The 12,082-nt window shown below is 44.2% G+C and overlaps 1 non-coding gene across 1 annotated transcript; it reads right to left on the reverse strand.

Annotated features, from left to right (window-relative positions):
- Nucleotides 1-1,079: 1,079 nt before the first annotated feature.
- LOC144707266 (small nucleolar RNA R71) lies at nucleotides 1,080-1,186 on the reverse strand. The gene has a single exon (XR_013582427.1). It is a non-coding gene; the product is annotated as a small nucleolar RNA R71 (small nucleolar RNA).
- Nucleotides 1,187-12,082: the final 10,896 nt, after the last annotated feature.

Here is a 12,082-nt window from a genome sequence, read left to right on the forward strand (position 1 = left end):
CGCGGCGGAGCGGCGAAGCCCAGCGCACAAGCAGTGGCGGAAGCGCCCAGGCTTGTGCGCTATCTCTCTCCTCCTCTTCTATTTTCCATTCAATTAATTCAGAATTTTTTATCTCTCTCTAGAGACGATAAAAATTCTGAAAAAATTCTCAAAAATCATTTTCAATCTAAACTTTCTACGGGAATTTTTTTACACTTGGTAAAATTCATATCATCCTTCTTAATTGAACATTTACCTTCATAATCACTAAAAGCTTTACAAAAAAAGTTATATGAATCTTGAACTTGCAATACTAGTTGAAAATCTTTCTAACTAACTACCTAGCTCCCTGACGGATCGACCCTTACTAAAATACTACTAGTAAGGAAATTAAATTGTTGATTGGTACTTAACTATCCTTACAAACGACTCTCAATCAAATTGTACTGCTTAGTTTGGCCAAATCAAATGGCGCCGCTGACGGGGAGCAACGCGTAGTTTGTTGGATTGAGTTTGAATTAGTTTTACTTTCTATCTTGTTAAGGGTGTCTTTACCCTTAACAAGTGTGTTGTCACCTTTTCTCCTTGAGTTATTGGTGTTAACTAGGTCCCAAAAGAAGACTTCCATTACACAATATCAAGAAGAGAACAAACTTCATGAAGATCTTACAAAAAGATACAGCAACAAGATGGAAGGAAATCGTCAAGATCAGCATAGGTGCGAACTTCCTTGCAATCCTCAAAGAAAGACCCTGTTAGAGCAAGTAAATCCAAAGACTGTAAGAAAATCTACATCTATTTCTTTAGATCTTCCAGAAGGGGTTAGATTTAAAGTCGACAATACCTTGCTTAATTCTCTTCCTAAATTTTTTGGAAAGTACCATGAAAATCCATATTATGTTTTAGACAATTATACCATGATTTGCTCATCTCAATGCATGCCCCGAATTTCAACAGATCATGTTAAGATGTTTTACTTTCATCATGTTTTAGAGGACAAGGCGAAGGATTGGTATATGAAATTAGGAGTAACCTTGTCTAACTGGGAAGAAATTGAAAATAAATTCTTACTTAAATTTTTTCCTCATTCTAGAACTAAGGCATGCATTAGAGAGATTGAGAATTTTTGTCAACATGAAGATGAAAATTTTAGTGAGGCTTGGGAGAGGTTCAATGATATATGCAGAAAATGTCCTCACCATAACATAGAGGAGTACAAGTTAGCTAAAATTTTCTATGAAGGTTTAAGTGAGGTGAACCAACTCAAAGTAGATCAATCGGCTGGAGGATATTTTTATAATGCATATGAGGATGAGGTGATGGAAATAATTGAAAGAGTTGCTGAGATTGACTTGCAGAAAATTAATTCGAGCAATAATGGACGAAGAATTAGGAAAAATGTATCATCTGTTCAAGAAAGAGATGATACGGGGGTCCAAGAACAATTAAAAGAGTTAACCACCGTTGTAAAAGGACTAGTACAGAATAACTCACCTTTAGTCCTTGCAAAGATTTGTTCAATGTGTGGCAGCAAAGATCATGAGGATGGAACTTGTCAGCAAGAGGAAGAAGTACAGATGATCTACTCTAATCAAAAGCCGTGGAATGAGCAGCCGAACTGATGCCGGACGTCGTCTCAATGGCGTCCGACCGTCACCGAGGGTAGGAACTCGGTGTCGTATCACTAACTAATCGGGTTACGTCCACGACGTCAACCGATGGATATGCGGAGAACAGAAATACACGTATCACGATAACGAGGACAATGGTTCTACGATGGTACGTGCAATGCGCCGACAAGCTATGAGAGCCAACCCGGAGCGGGGCCGGGGTCGCCCAGCTGGGTCGAACCAGCCCTCCCACTCGTCCGGGGTGGGTCGAGGGCGCCCACGCCGTCGTATCGGGCTAACTCCCACTGGAACGCTCACACGCGGCAGGCGTCCGACTGCATCGGACAGGTAAGACGCTCGTCTTTGTTTCGTCGTTCTCTCAATCTGTCCCACTCACCTATCTAACCCGGCGCGGTGGAGGCAATAATAAAGAATACTGAAGGAAATAAATGACGTAAGAGGCGAGAAACAGAGTACCTTCGTCGCGCTGGCGATGGGATCTTCGTACCAACTGGTTCCGGAGGAGGGAGTTGTCGGGTGCGCCGGAGGGTGACTGGTGCGGAGGGGCGGTTGCGTGCAGTCGGCGCGGAGCGGTGCGGGGAGGCGTGGTCGACGGCGAGCAGTGCAGTGGGACGACGTCGCGAGCACGGCGGCGATGTTGCCGCGGTCGAACGACGGCGGTCACGGCTAGCGCGACCCGGAGCTACAGCTTGGTGAGGGCGTGAGCGGAGCGGCAGCGCAGCGGCGCGGCGGCAGGCAGCACGGCGGCGCGGCGGCGACGAGGACAGCACGGCGGCAGCGCGGACGGCACGGCGGCGGCGCGGGCAGCGCGGCGACGGGCGCGCGGTCGGCGCGGCGCGGCGCGCGGCGCGGGCGGCGGGCGTTGGCGTGCGCGCGGCGTGGCGCACGCGGGCGGCGCACGACAGCGCGCGCGGCGGGCGCCGCGGCGGTGGCGCGCTGGTGGCGGGCGCGCGGCGGCGGCGCGCGCGGCAGCACGCGGGACGGCGCGACGGGTGCGCCGTGCGCGGCGCGGCAGCGTTGCGCGGCAGCGCGGGCGCGCGCGGCGGCGGGCGCGCGGCGGCGGCGGTGGCGGCGGCTCCCCTTCCTCCTTCCTCTCCCTTTCTCCTCTCCCTCTCTTCTTCTTCTTCTTTCTCCTCTTCTTCTTCTTTCTTCTATTCTTCTCCACGACCTGACCCTTCTTTCTCAAAATGCCATTCTTCAAAAACTTAGGTCAAAATTGAGGGAAGAGCCCACCTCTTCCCCTTATATATGGGTGAAGATGGCCCTTCCTTAAGTCCAATAACACAAAATAAAAGGGAGAGAAAATAAGCAAGAAAATAGGAAACGGGCTTGTCAGGCCCAACATAAAAAAAAAGGGGGGAAAGGGTTCCTCCCATGGGCCCTTCCCCCGCTACACGACAATACGAATAAAAGGAAAACTATAAGATAAAGTAACTGACTGTAACGGTGTGCTCCGGTGGTCGGCGTCCGCGTCATGCCGAGTAACGGAATGCGGGATCCCGTGTTGCTGCAGCGGCTCTTCGTGGTGGCTGGACTCGTCTCGGTGGCGAGCTGGGTAGTGCTGGCTCCTCGGGTGCTGGGTCGGGGAAGTCCTGCTGCTCCTCTGCTGCTGGCTCGATGACGTCCGGTGGTGACGCGCCATCACGAACTCTAACGGCTTTCACCAAAGACCTATCTTCAATCAATCTATCAAGCCAGCATTTCAAGTTCGACCACCTATCCAGCATGGTCTTCCCTACACGAGGCCCCCACAGCCTAACTTTCAAGAAACGCCATATCAAGGTACAACTGACTCTTTAGATAAAATGAGTTCCATGATTCAGGGATTAGCACAAATGATGGAGCTACAAATTAAAGCCACTATGGAGAATCAGCAGCAGATCAAAGTTCTGGTGGATACTCTTCAGAAGAATCCAATCGAAATGGGAGGTAAGGGAGTTGACCCCAACTCCCACTTAGGTCGTTTCCCAACACAGCCTTGCATTAATCCTAGAAATGTTTGTGTTCTTGATGATAGTAGAATTCATGATTTTGAATTGGAAAACATAGATGTGAATCAAGAAGACCTTCAAGCCATTTCTAAATTAAGAAATGGTAAAGAACTTCGGGATCCACCTATGGATAAAGGGAAGAAGTTAGATGTAGAGGAATCTACACCACAAAAAGACTTCTTAAAGAATTCTCATCCATCTATCCCATATCCCACTGACCCTTCTTATACCCAAGACCATTCTAGATCATGAGAAACGAATCATTGAGAATTTTCATGATGCCATCCTAAAAATCACTGTGCAAGATATGATAGATAGTTCACCCTTCTTCAAAAAATATATCAAAGACTTATGCATACCCAAGAGGAAAAGGGAAATAGCAAAAATGACTGAGAAGTCTTCCCTATTCATCAGAGGTATACCACCGAAGTTAAAAGATCCTGGATCTCCCTTGATAACTTGTGAAATTGGAGGAAAGATATTCACTAGAGTCCTCTTAGATACAGGAGCTAGTGTTAGCATAATGCCCAAAGCAGTGTTTGATGAATACAAATTTGGGGAGTTGGAGGATATATATATGGACTTGTTATTAGCTGATGGATCAGTTAGAAAACCTGCAGGATTATTAGAGGATCTGGAGATAAAAATCGATCAATATAGATGATGCGAAACGCCGACGGCCGGGATCGAGCAGCGCGTTTCGCGTCACAGGAATAATGATGATATGATGCAAACACAATGAGCTTTTATGATCGTGCAGTTAAGACACAAGGAGATAACGCGATGGACGGTGACGATCACCAAATAGATTGATCCGAAAGTCAGACTCCCAATGACCCTCAAGACCACTAGACGTCTAGATGAGAGGGGCGTCTAACGGCCCTGATAAGTTCGGAATTTAAAGATCAAGTGACAGACCGTTTACCTCAAGAAAGTCCTGCTCCCACAACAGTGGCTTGTTCCTAATCCATCGTCGAGTGATGAGTGGCGGCAGAGGATGCGATAGCGGAGGACGGCACTGGAACAGGTAATAATACTGGTTAAGGAGGGAGAGGAGACGAGCTGACCTTAAAATATGTAGTCCACGGCGTATCGAAGACGGGCGTAGAGATAGCGTTCCGGGGACGGATTCGTCTTGTCGTAGGCCGGAATGCCGGGAGGGATCAACATGGCTTGGTGCAAGTGACGGGGCGGCGCCGGTCGCAACTGGCAGTGGCAGTGGCGCAGAGCCATGGTACAGGGCAGAACGGTGGCGCAGGGGGGTTGATGACGCGGGGCGAAGCCTCGGCGCGGCGTGGAGCCACAGAGTGCGGCAGAACCGTGGCGATTGGCGGACCCGCGGCGTGGCGCGAACTCGCGGCGCACGGTCGGATCACAGCTGGGCGCGAGTCCGCGGCGCTGGCGAAGCCGCAGTGCGGCGCGGGAGTCGCGGCGCGGAATGGGTCCACGGCGCGGCGTGGGGTCGTGGCATAGAGCGGGTCCCCGACGCGGGCGATGATGCGGGGTGGTCGGGAATCGGGGTTTGGGGCGGGGCGGCATTGGGAGAAGTGGCGGTCGAATCAAGAAAAAGGGGGGGGGGAAGCCAAAGGGTGATGCAAGAATGGGGTGGTTATGGTCAAGAACGATGGAAGATGGTGGGGAATGGTCAAGAACGATGAGGGTGAAGAGGAAGATTCAAGAAACGATGGGGAAAGGAGGGTGGGCGATCAAGAAAGGCAAGAGGAGGCGGTTGGGAATCAAGAAACGATGGGGAAAAGAGGGTGGGCGATCAAGAGAGGCAAGAGGAGGCGGTTGGGAATCAAGAAACGAAGGGGAAAGGAGGGTGGGCGATCAAGAAAGGCAGGGTAGGGGGAGGGCAATCAAGAAAGGCAAGAAGAGGTGGGTGGGCGATCAAGAAGGGCAAGGTAAGGGGAAAGGGCGATCAAGAAAGGGTAGGGGAAGCGGTTGGGCGATCAAGAATTTCAAGAAAATGGGGGATGAGAATGGGTGGCGTTCAAGAATCGGCGGGAAAGATCAAGAAATGGGGTTAGATGATCAAGAAGCGAGGGTGAAGGGGTGGCGTCCAAGGAAATGTGGGCGAGATGGGCTGGATGAAGGAGAAGGGGTGGATGGGTAGAGCCAAGAACCTGGCGTGGTGAGGTCTTGGTGGGTCGCGGGTGGTTCTCCTCGTTGGAGATGATTTCCCGAATGCAGCCCGGCGCCGTAGTCGTCGCGAACCTTCGAGGACGCCCAAAGTGATCTCGATGGGTGCTCTCTCGATTCTTGATTTCAACAGCTTCTTGAAAATCTTCAACGTACCGGAGTGATCTCGACGGTACGGTTGAACACGTCACGCCCGGAGTGATCTCGACGGACAGGACGTGGGCTCTACTCCTCGGAGTGGTCTCGACGAAGAGGTGGGGCTAGCCAAACCCCCTACGCTACGACTACGATAGGGGGAAGATTCTTGAAACAATTTCAATTCAAAAACTTCCAAGTAGTCCCTTGGGCATGCCCTCCCCTTATATAGGGAGGAGGGGTGCCAAGGAGACGTGGGGAGAGGTTGAACCGTCATGAGACGTGGTTCGACCTCTCCTTACAAAATCAAAATACAATCTTAAAATGAAAATAAAGACGAGGATGGGCCCTACGATACTGGCCCAATCCATAATTCGAAATGCAAAGAAAATACACATAGAAAAAACATAAATTGTTCGAACCTACCCGGAGTACTTAAACCCCGGGTTGCGGACGTCGGCACAAGCTGTCCGACGTGGCTGCTGGCGAGTCGTCGTCGGTCGTCCGGCTGATGTCGTCATCGTCATCAGGTCGTCGTCGGCACGATGGTCCTCCATCAATAGACTCCTCAATGATTTTATTGTGACTGAAGTGAAGGTTAAAGAGGACCTAAGCATAGCACCAATCATCTTAGGTCCACCATTATTACTAACAGCTAGGACAGTCCTTGACTTTGAAAAAGGAATAGTAGAATTCAAAATTGGGGATGAAAAAGTGCAAATGAAAATCAATAGGCCTTTAAGGCACCCTAGGAGTGAAGAAGAAGTCGATCTTTGTGAAATAGATGCCATTGAGGAATGTATACTCGAAAACCATCACCTAGGAGGAGAAGAGCTTCATCGTGAACAAGGGCCAACCATTTACTCTGAACCTCTAGAACTTCCAGACTCAGGATTCGACCTTAAACCCTTACCTTCATCTCTAAAGTACTCTTTCCTTGACAAAGAAAAAAATCTACCAGTGATTATTTCCTCAACCTTAACTTCTTCTCAAGAGCATGATTTAAGAAGTCTTTTGAAACAATTTAAACAAGCTTTGGGATGGGCCTTTAATGACATAAAAGGAATTCCATCAAATATATGTGAACATAGAATTTTCTTAGAAGAAAATTCTAAACCACATAGGGAACCCCAAAGAAGGTTAAACCCCCACATGCGTGAGGTACTTGAAAAAGAAATTCTGAAATGGCTAGATGCAGGAGTCATCTATGCCATTTCAGATAGTCAATGGGTGAGTCCAGTCCATATGGTACCCAAAAAGTCTGGGACCACAGTGGAGCTGAATTCTAAAGGAGAAGAGATCCAAAAGAGAGTGGCCAATAGCTGGAGAGTATGCATTGACTATAGAAAGCTTAATAAGGCTACTAAGAAAGATCATTATCCCCTACCTTTTATAGATCAAGTGTTGGAGAGGCTGTCAAGACAAAAGTATTTCTGCTTCATGGATGGATACTTGATAACACCCTAATTTCGGTCTTTATTTCATGTTATTAGCATGATTTATGCATTTAAAAGGCTTAAATTTGGGTTGTTATCATATATTTACGCGAAAATAATGCTTCCAAGTAATTTCTGATTTTTCCCTAATTTTCTGTTAATTATATGAATTTTTAAGGATTTATTGAAGCTCGAAATAATTATTTTTTGATGAAAATGGCACATTAAAAAGTTTATTTTGACATTTATCAACATGGGAATTAATCAGGGAATTTTCTAGAATTTTCTAGAATTTTTTACGAATTTTTAGGAATTTTCTGGGATTTATTTCAAGAAGAAATGCATTTATTCTATGAAAAAATGGCATATTTATAGGAGAAAAAATGTATTTATGCAATTTCTAGACTTTTCGGGGCCTTTAGCAACGTTTCGTTGCAAAAAGACCCTGAAAACAGCTCTCGGTCGCCACGACAGGCGTAAAGATCCTATTTAAAATCATTCAGGGTTTTATTGCAATTTTTAATGTTTTAGGAGAAATCGAAGGAGAGAGAGTGCGCTAGGGGCATATACGCAATTACTTTTGGGCGGCGTCCAAAAGCAATTCCAGGCTTTTTAAGGACTTTTCTGCAAAAAGGAGGATTCAAAATGCGCCAGCCAATGAGAGAGCGACACGTCATTGCGTGTTTAAAAACGAAACTAATAAATAAATCAATTTTAAATCTAATGGATTAAATTGGTTAAAAATTGATTTATTAATAACTTTTGATCCTGAAGTCCGATTGAGATGATTTCTTTATGGATTTGTTCGTCTTGATCCCCTCTTTCTACCTGTATGGTTAGATCATTCAGATCTAGGCTACATTGATAGATAAATATTAAGTACTAAACGGGGGTAAAATGGTGATTTTTACCCTATAACCTAAGTATAAAAGCTGAATTTCGAGAGGGGGAGGTCATTCTGAGGGGTGCTTCATCACAGCTGCAAGACAGAGAGGAGTCCCAGCCTGGATCAGCAGTTTTGGTATTTTTTTCTTTCATTGTATTCAAACTTTTGTGCATTTTGAGTGAAATAGGTTAAGTTGTTTGTTTCTTCATCTCCATTCTAGTCTGAACTTCTAAATCGCTTGGCTTGAGCGGCATGTACAAGCCCTGATTAGGATTGAGAGGAGAAATTGAGGAATTTTACCTGGGCATTCAATTGCATTACAAAAGAAAATTATAAAAAAATTTAGTTTTAATTTTTAGAAGTCTCAATTTACCCCATTTTAGTTCTGAATTATCAATCTGAAAAATCAACCCAACTCATTTTAAGAACCCTCTTTCAACCTCTCTAAATGATTTCTTGGATCCTTTAATTAGGATCAAAGAAGGAAATTTAGAGCTCTTAATTCTTCTAATCTTCCCATCTCTCCTACCCCCCTCTCTAAATTCTCACCTAATTAGGGTGACTTGATCCTCATTGAAGATCAAATTCACTCTAATTAGGATCTAAAACACCAAAAATTAAATCAAATTGAAATTCCTACTTGCCTCCCTTGGACGACACTCATACTTATCACTATACATATTAAGTAGAGTTTTATAAATTTTATTGCATAAGCCAAAAATTCACAACGACAAGGGCTAAAAATTTGCGTAATTTTCACCCCTATTTTCGGCTTATCAATACTCTGGTTACAATCAAGTCAATATCCATCCAGATGATCAAGAAAAAAATACGTGGACAAAGCCAAAGTGGAGGGACACACCATCAGCAGTCGTGGTACAGGAATCCCATTTCATGGTACAGGAAGGAGTTGTCTTGGGACACACCATCAGCAGTCGTGGGTTGCAAGTGGACAAAGCCAAAGTGGAGGCCATCATGGAGCTTCCTCCTCCAACCAACCTAAGAACCCTTAGGGGTTTCTGAGGTCACACAGGTTTCTATAGAAGATTTATACTTGATTTTGCCAAAATAGCAAAACCTTTAACTGCTTTACTTTCTTGCAAAGAGAATGATATAGTTTTGGATGAAGAGGCTATGATGGCTTTTCAAAAGCTAAAAGAAGCTCTCACGCATGCGCCAATATTGCAAGCTCTTAATTGGGACTTGCCATTTGAGCTCATGTGTGATGCTTCTGATTTTGCAGTAGGAGCAGTACTTGGCCAAAGAATTGATAAGAAACCTGTTGTGATATATTATGCTAGCAAAACTCTAGTAGATGCCCAACTGAACTATACCACCACAGAAAAAGAAATGGTAGCTATAGTTTTTGCCTTAGAAAAGTTTAGACCTTACCTATTAGGGAGCAAGACCTTCGTTCACACTGACCATGCTGCACTGAAATACTTGCTCTCTAAGAAGGAATCCAAAACCAGATTAATAAGATGGGTATTACTTCTCCAAGAGTTTGACTTGGAGATTGTAGACAAAAAAGGATCTGAAAATGTAGTGGCTGATCATTTGTCACGGATTTATACAAATGACCAAACACCCATCATAGATGCTTTTCCAGATGAGCATCTCTTGAAAGTTAAGATCCAAAACCCCCCTTGGTTTGCTGACATTGTCAACTACATAGTCACAGGAAGGACTCCTCAAGGATGGAAATGGGAAAAGAAGAAGAAACTCTTAAGGGATGTGCGGTTCTACTATTGGAATGACCCTGAACTTTTCTACCAAGGGGCAGATCAAATACTCAGAAGGTGTGTTCCAGAGAATGAACAAAAGGACATCATGAGATTTTGTCATTCAAGAGCAGGAGGTGGGCATCACTCTTCTAAAGCAACAACACATAAGGTACTAGAAAGTGGATTTTATTGGCGTTCTTTATTTGCAAATGCTCATGAATATTATAAGAACTGCTTAGAATGCCAGGCTTCAGTCAACCTGAACAAAAAGGGTCATATGCCCCTTAAACCTATTTTAGAAGTTGAAATTTTTGATGTTTGGGGAATAGATTTCATGGGGCCCTTCCCAAATTCTTATGGTTTTAAATATATCCTAGTAGCAGTAGACTATGTCTCAAAATGGGTAGAAGCCATAGCCACTAGAACAAATGATAGCAAAGTTGTGATGGAATTTGTAGAAAAACATATATTTTGTCGTTTTGGGTGTCCAAAAGACATCATTAGTGATGGGGGATCACATTTCAACAATTATCATTTTAGGACTCTTTTAAAAAAGTTTGGTGTATTCCATAGAGTGACTACCCCATACCACCCACAAGAAAATGGTCAGGTAGAACTAATGAATAGGGAAATAAAGAAAATACTGCAAAAAGTCATACGGCCTGATGGAAAGGATTGGTCAAAAAAGTTAGATGAAGCACTTTGGGCTATTAGAACTGCTTACAAAACTCCTTTAGGCATGTCACCTTTTTCGACTGATATTTGGCAAAGCACACCACCTGCCATTGAAAATTGAGTATAGGTCTATATGGGCAATCAAGCAGTTGAATGTCTTTAGACAAAGCTGGAAAGAAAAGAAGGCTCCAACTCCAAGAGTTAGAAGAAATTAGAAATGAAGCCTATGACAATGCAAGGATTTACAAGGAAAAAATGAAAGTCTTCCAGGACAAAAATTTGAGAAGGAAGAATCTCTTTAAAGGACAGAAGGTATGGCTTTACAACTCAAAATTAAAACTATTTCGTGGGAAGCTAAAATCTAGGTGGGATGGTCCATACATAGTTGAGGAAATATATGAAAATGGAGCTGCACTTATTACAGACCCAAAACGAGCCATAAAATTGACAGTAAATGGGCAACAGCTTAAGCCCTACCTACAAGACGAAGCTATTACAGAGCAATCGACTATTCATCTAGAGGAGTCCCAAGTAAGTAAATAATCTGCAGTCTTTTAATTTTTTCTTTCAGTACTTGTTCATCTTTCAGGAATAAAGCAACCAGCATTCTGGGAAATGAAGAACGACATGAATAAATCCACAGTTTGCACTTTTCTTTTCCTTTTATTTTACTTTTTTATGCAATAGGGACATTGCATGCATCAAATAGGGGGGAGAACATGGTTCCAGTGGGTAGAACATGACATTAAATGATTTTTCTTTGAAAACATGATTTTACATTTCTATATACTCTAAGCAAGAAATGTTGGCTAGCATCCTCACCCATGAGCCTAAAGGGAAATAGCATGTCTAGGAGAAGAAAGACTTCGTAGTATCTCCCTGATAAGATCACCTAGAAGAGAGCCAACTCAGTCTTTAGATATTGGGCAAGATTCTCTAAGGGAACGTCGACTCCAGTTTGGTAGATGATGGAAGTATTCATATCTCAAACAAAAATCTGATTTTCAAGTTCTGATCTCAACCCTTCTTTGACCCACCCTATAATAAAGAGCAAAAAAAAAAAAAACCTTAAGGCAAGTATTATTTTCATGGGAACTATGCTGTAGAGTGAACCTAATGCAAAGACACATGTATCTTGAATAAGTGGCTTGGCCGCAAATAAGTGTCATGCATGTTCACCCCAATACATCTGCATACCTTTGAATAAGTGAAGCCCAATGCAAAGACACATTGAATAAGTGGCTTTGCCGCAAATAAGTGTCATGCAAGAAGGCAATTCACATTTTTTTCGCAAAAAATAATGCTCTAGCAGATTGTAGAGGGCAGCTCTACTAGCCACATGCCCAAGTGATCCTTACAAGCAAAAGGAAAAAGTCTCATAAAATTAGGGTGGGGAAAAAAATTTTGAAACCTTGTTCCTCTCTACAAGAGCATGAAAATATATTCATTATCCCATACAGGAGTCTGGATTCTTGAGAGAAAG

This window comes from Wolffia australiana, chromosome 8, assembly GCF_029677425.1.
Source record: "Wolffia australiana isolate 7733 chromosome 8, ASM2967742v1".
Lineage (NCBI taxonomy): Eukaryota > Viridiplantae > Streptophyta > Magnoliopsida > Alismatales > Araceae > Wolffia > Wolffia australiana.